Genomic DNA, 8,308 nt, shown 5'->3' on the forward strand with positions numbered 1-8,308 from the left:
TCCTTCCCATGTGGAATTTGCCATCAGTCCCAGGCATTTTGGGGCATGATGAGGAGATCTGAGTGATAAATTCTGGGGGCAAGGGGTCCAGTATGGCTCTGGCCTTTCAAGGGTGATTAGAACCATCTTCGGAGGCCACATGCCATGGAGAAGATGGGTAGGAATTTCCCAGAACAAACTTCTCTGAGTCAGGGGTGCTGTTGTACATTTCCCCCTTGTCTCCTGAATGTTGTGAAAAATGTTACCCTCACCCCTGGGTGGCTGTAATAGTGAAGGGACTTTTTCTTACTTGAGTCAGATTTCTTTTAGTTGTAAGTACAAGAAACTTGCATGTGAGTGGTAGGACAAAATGGTGGCCAACAGCTCCAGAGTTTGAAATCTCAGTTTCAACTTTCATAGGGAGGGACAGATTCAATTCTCACTTTTTTTTGTGAACTAAAATAAAATCTTAAGCCCCCCCCCCCAGTTGATTGAATGGACCTCCTCTTGACCAAGGGGACCCCAGAAAAACCCTAAAGCTGAGTTGCTGGCCATGAGAAGGGAAGTCAGACACCCTTGTATGCCCCCTCCCTTTTTGGAGACATTCTTTATAACAGTAAGATACTAAATCATTAACAGGCCTGAGGCTATACAAGACAAAGCTTAAACTACACTTGCAGGCCATCAATTTACTTAACAGATCACTTGAGTCCAGTATGTGTTCCGGGTGGTTTGTCTCTGATTAACAGGCTTCCTTACCTTAATTTAAAACATTCCAAGCCTTTAGACAAGGCTTCATTTCTTTAACCAATTACAAATCAAAGAATCTTTGATTTGTACCTACCTATAACCTATAAACCCCTCCTGCCCCAGGTGTCCTGCCTTTTGGGGCTAAACCAATGTACACCTTCCAAGTATTGATTTATGATTTTACGTGTAATTCCTGTCTCCATGAATATATAAAACCAAACTGTAACCTAGCTACCATGGGCACATTTTCTCAGGATCTCTTGAGGTCATGTGCTCTGAGCTGGTCACACATATTTGGCTCTGAATAAACTTGTTTATGGCCCGGTGCAGTGGCTCATGCCTGTAATCCTAGCACTCTGGGAGGCCAAGGCAGGAGGATTGCTTGAATTCAGGAGTTCGAGAGCAGCCTGAGCAAGAGCGAGACTCTGTCTCTACAAAATAATAGAAAAATTAGCCGGGCATGGTGATGTGTGCCTGTAGTCCCAGCTACTTGGGAGGCTGAGGCAGGAGGATCGCTTAAGCCCTGGAATTTGAGGTGGCTGTGAGCTAGGCTGACACCGTGCACTCTAGCCCAGGTGACAGAGTAAGACTCTGTCTCAAAACAAAACCAAACCAAAACAAAAAAACCCCGTTTAAATTATTTTACAGAGTTTGGATTTTTTTTTCTGTGAAAAGTCCCATGTCCAAAACCCTAGGGAAGGGAGTCATTGGTTTAGCTTAGGCCAAGCTCCCTTGGTCACTCCAAGCAACTGTTAATAGCTGTGGCCAGGAAGGTGAGGTCACCCTGTACAGAATGGCTGCGTGTGCGGTAACTATGTGAATGGTGAGGAAGTTTGCCAGAAAACGTCCCCAGAAAAGAGGGTAGCTGGTAGGCAAAAGTTCATGCAGAATGCTTATTTGGGAATGGGTCTGCAGATACCAGTGCCTTTGCCCCCAAGGTGCTCAGTTCAACCTTGGTAGCATCTAGTTCGGTTGGATGAGCCTCTCCAGGCTTGGGCTCTTCTATTTATTGCCTCAGACCCCAAAGGGCCACAGTAACCACCAAAAGGGTCAACCACAAAAGGGGTCATGCCCTGTTGGCCTTGCCTTTGTGGTGCTCATGGTCTGAGATCATCCTGCTGTAGCCCAGTTCAGGCTTTCCTCTTCCCTCCTGCCTGGTGTTTAAGGAGACATGGTGGAGCAGAAAGAGCTAGTTTCTGGTGTCACACCGAGCCTCTTTCAAATCCTGGCTCTGCCAACACTAAATCAGAACCTGGGAGAGGTAGGTAAGCTCTTTGAGCCTCAGTTTCTCATCTATGAAATAGGGACGAGAGCAATCACCTTGGGTTAGAGACAATAATCCATACCACTGGTTCTTACACTTGAATGTGCATCCGAATCACCTGCAGAACTTATTGCTGGGACCCACCCCCTGGGTTTCTGATTCAGTGGGTCTGAGATGTGACCTGATCATTTGCATTTTGAACAAGTTCCCAGTGCTGCTGTTGCTGCTGGTCTGGGGACCAACCACACTTTGAGAACCACTAGTCTAAATTTACAATGGTTCTCAACTGAGGGAGATTCTACGGCATCTCACCATCCACCGCCCCCAGTCCCCTGCTATAGGACATTTGGCAATGTCTGGAGATATTTTTGATTGTCTTGACTGGGTGGAGCGATGCTACTGACATCTGGTAGGTAGAGGCCAGGGATGCTAAAACATTCTATGGTGCGCAGGACAGCTCTCACAACAGAGAATTAGCCAACCCGAAATCATCAACCCAGCAGTGCCGGAGTTGAGAAACCCTGGTTTACAGCAAGGCTCTGGTCCTAGCTGTACTTCGTAGCTGTGATACCCTGCCAAAGTCACTTCACTTTTCTAAGCCTCATAATTGCACAGAATTAGTTCCAAGAAACTTTGCAGCTTTAACATTCAACAACTTTAGTCAAAAAACATTTATTAAGTACACACTATACACAAGACATGTGGCATTTCCACATAAGGCACGTCTCTTATGTGGAATTATACACTTGGCAAACACTTTGAAAATGCGGTTGGGTTTTTGTATCATAATGTGTAATGATTGCTTTTACAATCTTACATAAATAGTACTATATTTTCTTCCTTTCCCTTAGTGGAATTTAGAAAAATGAAATCACAGTGTCATAGTTTTATTTTTGTTTATATGTCATAAATGCCCACACTAATGAGAGCTTTTGGGGCATGAGCTTGCTAATTGGTGATGGTAACTATGGGCGTGTGTGCAAACCACCATAATAAAAATGTTCACACTTGGTTAATTGAAGCCGCTCTTTAGTTTGAGAATTAATAAATTATTTATTGCAATTAGTTCTGGTCTACAATGTACTGTTAATTCACAATAGCGCTCACGGTGACTGGCTGATTGAGATAGAGAGTGCAGGAGGTCCTGCAGGAATGGAACAGGCAAGATCCTGCCTTGGGTGCATATTTGGCTGTTGTCTTTGGTTTCTAAGCAGTTGTTGGAAAAAATGGCATCTCAGCTAGGGAGACCAATTCATCCCAGTTTACCCAGGACATTCATTGGTTTTAGCACTGAGAGTTCCCTCCGTCCTGGGCAAACCTGGATGGTTGGTCACTCTGGGGGAGACTGGAGACCTACCTGCAAGAGAAACACTCTCAAAGGAGAACAAGCCAAGACAGAAAGGATAAACTCCTTTATGTTCAGCATTTCCTGATCCGTTTTATTCTTCGTAGATTAATGGGAATGTGGCTGGAAGAATTAACAGGAAAAGAGGGATGATGGTGGAGGGGAGGCACCAATTAGAGGAAATAGCTTATGCAAAGGCCCAGATGAAGGATAAAGAGATGGTGTATTCAAGGAAGCCTGGTAATGCTGAAATGATGAGGTGGGGAGAGGGGCATGAGAAAGAGCCAGAAAGGTAGGATTTGCGACTTTATTTTAAAATCAGTGGATGTGGAGAAAGGGGGACTCTCATATACTGTTGGTGGGAATGGAGATTGGAAAACAGTACGGAGGTTTCTAAAGAAATTAAAAATAAAACTACCACATGACCCAGCCATCCTCTGCTGGGTGTATACCCAAAGGAAATGAAGTCAGTGCCTTGTAAAGACACCTGCAACCCCACGTTCATTGTGGCATTATTCACAATAGTTGAGATATGGAAACAACTTGCGCGTCCATTGACAGATGAATGGATAAAGAAACTGTGGTACATATAGACAATGAAATATTATTTAGCCCTAAAAACAAACAAGATCTTGCCATTTACCACAACATGGATGAACCTGGAAGACATTATGCTAAATAAAGTCAGCCAGACATGGAAAGAAAAATATTGCATGATCTCACTTGTATGTGGGATCTAAAAAACAATCAAATATGCAGAGATAGAGAACAAAACAGTGGTTACCTGAGGTGAGGGGGGGTAGGAGGGGAGGAAGTGGGAGATGTAGGTCAGAGGATACAAAGTAGCAGATATTTAGGATGATCAAGTCTAGAGATTAAATGTACAAGAGGATCTTAGGTAACGCAGTTGTACTGTATATGGGATTCACACTGAGTGATTAGATTTTAGCTGTTCTTGCCACAAAAACAAAAAATACGGGTAACTATGTGAGATGATGGATATATACGTATCTCATAACATCATGTTGTATACGCTAATAAACATAATATTTATTAAAAGAAAATTAGGGGAAAAGATATTGAAGGATTTAAATAGAAGGATGACATGATCATAAAGTACTTGCATTACAAAAGTCACTCTGGCTGGTGACATAATCACAGAGAATAGAATTCTGGGGAGGAAGACAAAAGCAGAGAGACCGGTTAAGAGAGAGAAGTGGGTGGCTTGGAGCACAGCAGTGGCAGTCGTGGTGATGAGAAGAGGACTCTGAGAAGTATTTGGAAGAATGATCAACAGGACTTGGGGATTGACGGTATATAGAGAGGTTTTCGGCAAGACCACTCCGGCTGATGGAGGGGCCATGGGGATGCCAACTGGGCCTATGAGGTGAGATGGGATGACTGGCAGAGGAGGCTGGGTGGGGTGTTGGAGATCAAGACCCCAATTTGGCATGTTAAATTTGAGATATTTGGAAGGCGCACAGTGGACGTGTTGAGAATAGAGTGAGATATTCAGTCTGGGCAGGGCCAGAGGTAGAGATTTGGGAATCTTTGGTGTATAGATTTGAATGCATGAGATTGCTAAGGCAAGAGTGGAGTGAGAAGAGATGAAGGTCCTGGGTGAAGCTCTGAACTTGGGTTTTTTAGGTTGGCTGCCATTAAAATAGCCCGAGAAAAGGATTTGTTTGTAAGTAGTTTATTCGGGAGGTAATCCCAGAAAGGACTGGCAAGAAAGTAGAGAAATGAGATAGGGAAGGTGGGGTAGTTTAAATATAGCTATGAATTCTTTGCAGCTTCTCGCATCAAGAGGTGGAATCTGTTACCCCACTCCTGGAATCTGGACTGACCTTATGACTTCTTTTGATCAATAGAATGTGGCAGCTGGGAAGTTGTGCTATTTCTTTTTTTTTTTCTTCTTTTCTTATTTTTTTCAAAGAGAACCATACGGAAGATTGTAAGTTGTGCTATTTCCAGAGCTGTCTTTACTCTCTTGGCATGCTCCACTCCCATGTAAGAAAGCCCAGGCTAGACTATTAATTTTTTTTTCTGAGACAGAGTCTCACTCTGTTGCCCTGGCTAGAGTGCAGTGGCATCATTATAGCTCACTGCAACCTCAAACTCCGGGGCTCAAGTGATCCTCTTGCCTCAACCTCCTGAGTAGCTATGACTACTGGTGCATGCCACCATGACCAGCTAATGTTTCTATTTTTAGTAGAGACTGGGTCTTGATCAGGCTGGTCTCAAACTCCTGAGCTCAAGCAATCCTCCTGCCTTGGCCTCCCAGTGTGCTAGGATTATAGGTGTGAGCCACCGCTAGACTGTTAAGTGACAAGAGTCTCTGTGGAAAGAAAATCCCAGCCAACAGCCAGTACCAAGGCCCCAGAGTGAGTGAGGTAATATGATCCTCTCCAGTCCTAGCTGAGCTGCAAGATGACTGCAACCCCATAAATGATCCCAGGCAGGACCAGCAGAAGAACTGTCCAGCTGAGCCCAGACCAAACTGCAGAAATATGAGCAAACAAATGACAGTTACTTTAAGTTGTAGAGTGGTTTGTTACACAACAATAAATAACGGATGATATTTTAGCAATGACATGCTAAAATATCACAAGATGAGATGAGATTGTATGCTTGGGTGCAAAATATCAACAGATTAGATGAAGGATGGGAGAAGATGTGACATCGTTACTCATGGAAAATAAATCGGGGGCTTCAGTTTACACTGTGCTCAATCAATGTCAATAGTTTGATGTGAACATCCAAAAAGCTAATGCCACTGACCTCGGAAGGCATTCATGAAAGCATCACTAAAAGAAAAAATTCACAGCAGTAGGCAAAAGCTAAGACCATCAGATGACCCACTGTCAAAATCTGAGAGGACTTTGCACTGATTTGAGAGGGTAAAGCGAGATGAGACAAAAATAAGTTCTTAGCATGCTGAGGAAAAAGGCAAAGAGATGGTACTCGTTGTCACAGGCAGGCAAAGTGACAAAGGGCACGAGAGTCTGATTTTACACACAAACTTCCCAGTTTATTAAGAAAAGATGTTCTGATGGTGAACATCTGAGACCCACCAGGAGTAGCTGTGTTGCTATGGTGATGTAGTTGGTTTGCCAGAGGGAAGGTGGGCTATTCTCTGCAGTTATCTACTGAAGGGGCTCCTGGGGCAGAGAAAGACACAGATTTCTTAGTGTTTTTTTTTTTCCCTGATGGCTTTTCCAGATGCCACTGCTTTGGACAGTGGACCTCAAATTTGAGCATGCACCAGAATCACCCGGAGGGCTTGCTGAAACACAGATGGCTAAGCCCATTTCCAGAGTCTCTTGTTTAGCGGGTCTCGGGTGGGGTCCAAGAACTGCAATTCTAAAATGTTTCCAGATGATGTTGATGCCGCTGGTCCAGGGACCACACTTTGAGAACTGCTGCCCTAGGGCAATGAAGCCGAAAGGCACCCGACCGTTATATCGAAGAAAATAGAAATTTAAGTTTTCAACTCATATTCATAACTTTCTTCTAATGCTGTTCTCTCCACTGCAGAACAGATGAACGTGTGTGTGTGTGTGTGTGTGTGTGTGTGAGAAAGAGAGAGAGAGGGAGGCCTTCTGGGTTTCTTCCCATTTCTGACATCTCATGGTGATGAGTCCCCCCTCCCCCACCCCCATCAAAGTCTTCTAAGTCTCAGACTTCTCCCACCAATGAACCTAGTCTTCTCGATGTCCACATAATGCTTGAAATTTTTACCTCCTTATGCTATCTGGCATCTACTCATCACAACTCTCTGGTGGGAGCACACGTGTTATGGGTCTTTCCTCTATCTAAACTCTGGCTGCACATTAGAATCCCCTGGGACTTAAAATCCCAATGTTGACCTCAACTCAAATGAATTAAATCAGGACCTATGGGGGAAAGGAGGGTGTCACCAGTTAAAAAAAAACTTTCTCAGGCCATTATAATTGTAATATAAAACCAAGGTGGACACTGACCTATTCCTTGTTCTCAGAGGTGGTAACAGGTCTTATGTAGAGATCATTCCAGGCCAGTGGTCCCCAATCTTGGCTACACATTGGAACACCACAGGGAACTTTTTAAAACTTTCAGTGTTCAGACAGCACCCCAAACCAATGAACTCAGGGTCTCCAGGGGCGAGATCAAGGCATCGGTAGTTTAAAAAATTTCCCAGATGGTTCCAATGTGCAGGCAAGGTTGAAAATTACTGGCTTAGAAGTATCTTTGCATGGGACCTACCACTGTTCCAGGCCTTGGCAAGGGGATGTTAAATGCTTAGCTTGGAGCACAGGGTCAGTAGGTCCTGGTCCCAGCCTCATGGGACCTCACCTCTGAGCTCAGAGACACCAGCACAGCTGAGGAGTGGCCCCTACTCAGGTCTGATTTTCAGCTTTGCAGAGCCCTTCCTCTAAGATTCTAAGTTTTAATAATACCAACTTCTTCCCTTTGTTTCCCCAACCTTGGGGTGGCAGTTTCTCCCGGCAGTTGTGGTCTCTATTATACCTAGTGTCCTCTTTTTGCCTTTTCAGTACCTAGTTAACAATTTTATAGCTAGTTACCAATAATTTACATTCAATTATATTTGTCCCCTGGCTGGATCTTGACTGATACACTGGTCACACATGGAGAAGAGGGAAACGTGGAACTGATGTGGGGGTAGTTCGTGTTCTTGGACAGTAAGAAATAGAACAAATACAACAGAAAGAATATTCAAAGAGAGAATAGAAAAAAACATTCCTAAAGTGAACGTAGATATGAATGTTCAGCATCAAAAGGGTTACCAAGCAAATTTAATGCAGGGAAAACAATGAATAATGAGACATATATTCTGATGAAACTATTACATTTCAGGGAAAAAGAAAGAGTTGGATGAAAATTCAGGCAGAAGAAACAGGTTGTCTTCAAAGAAAATAAAAATCAGATGGCCTCAGCTTTTTTTTTTTTTTTGAGACAGAGTCTCACTC

Source organism: Propithecus coquereli, unplaced genomic scaffold (genome assembly GCF_000956105.1).
Source record: "Propithecus coquereli isolate 6110/MARCELLA unplaced genomic scaffold, Pcoq_1.0 Scaffold35, whole genome shotgun sequence".
Classification (NCBI taxonomy): Eukaryota; Metazoa; Chordata; class Mammalia; order Primates; family Indriidae; genus Propithecus; species Propithecus coquereli.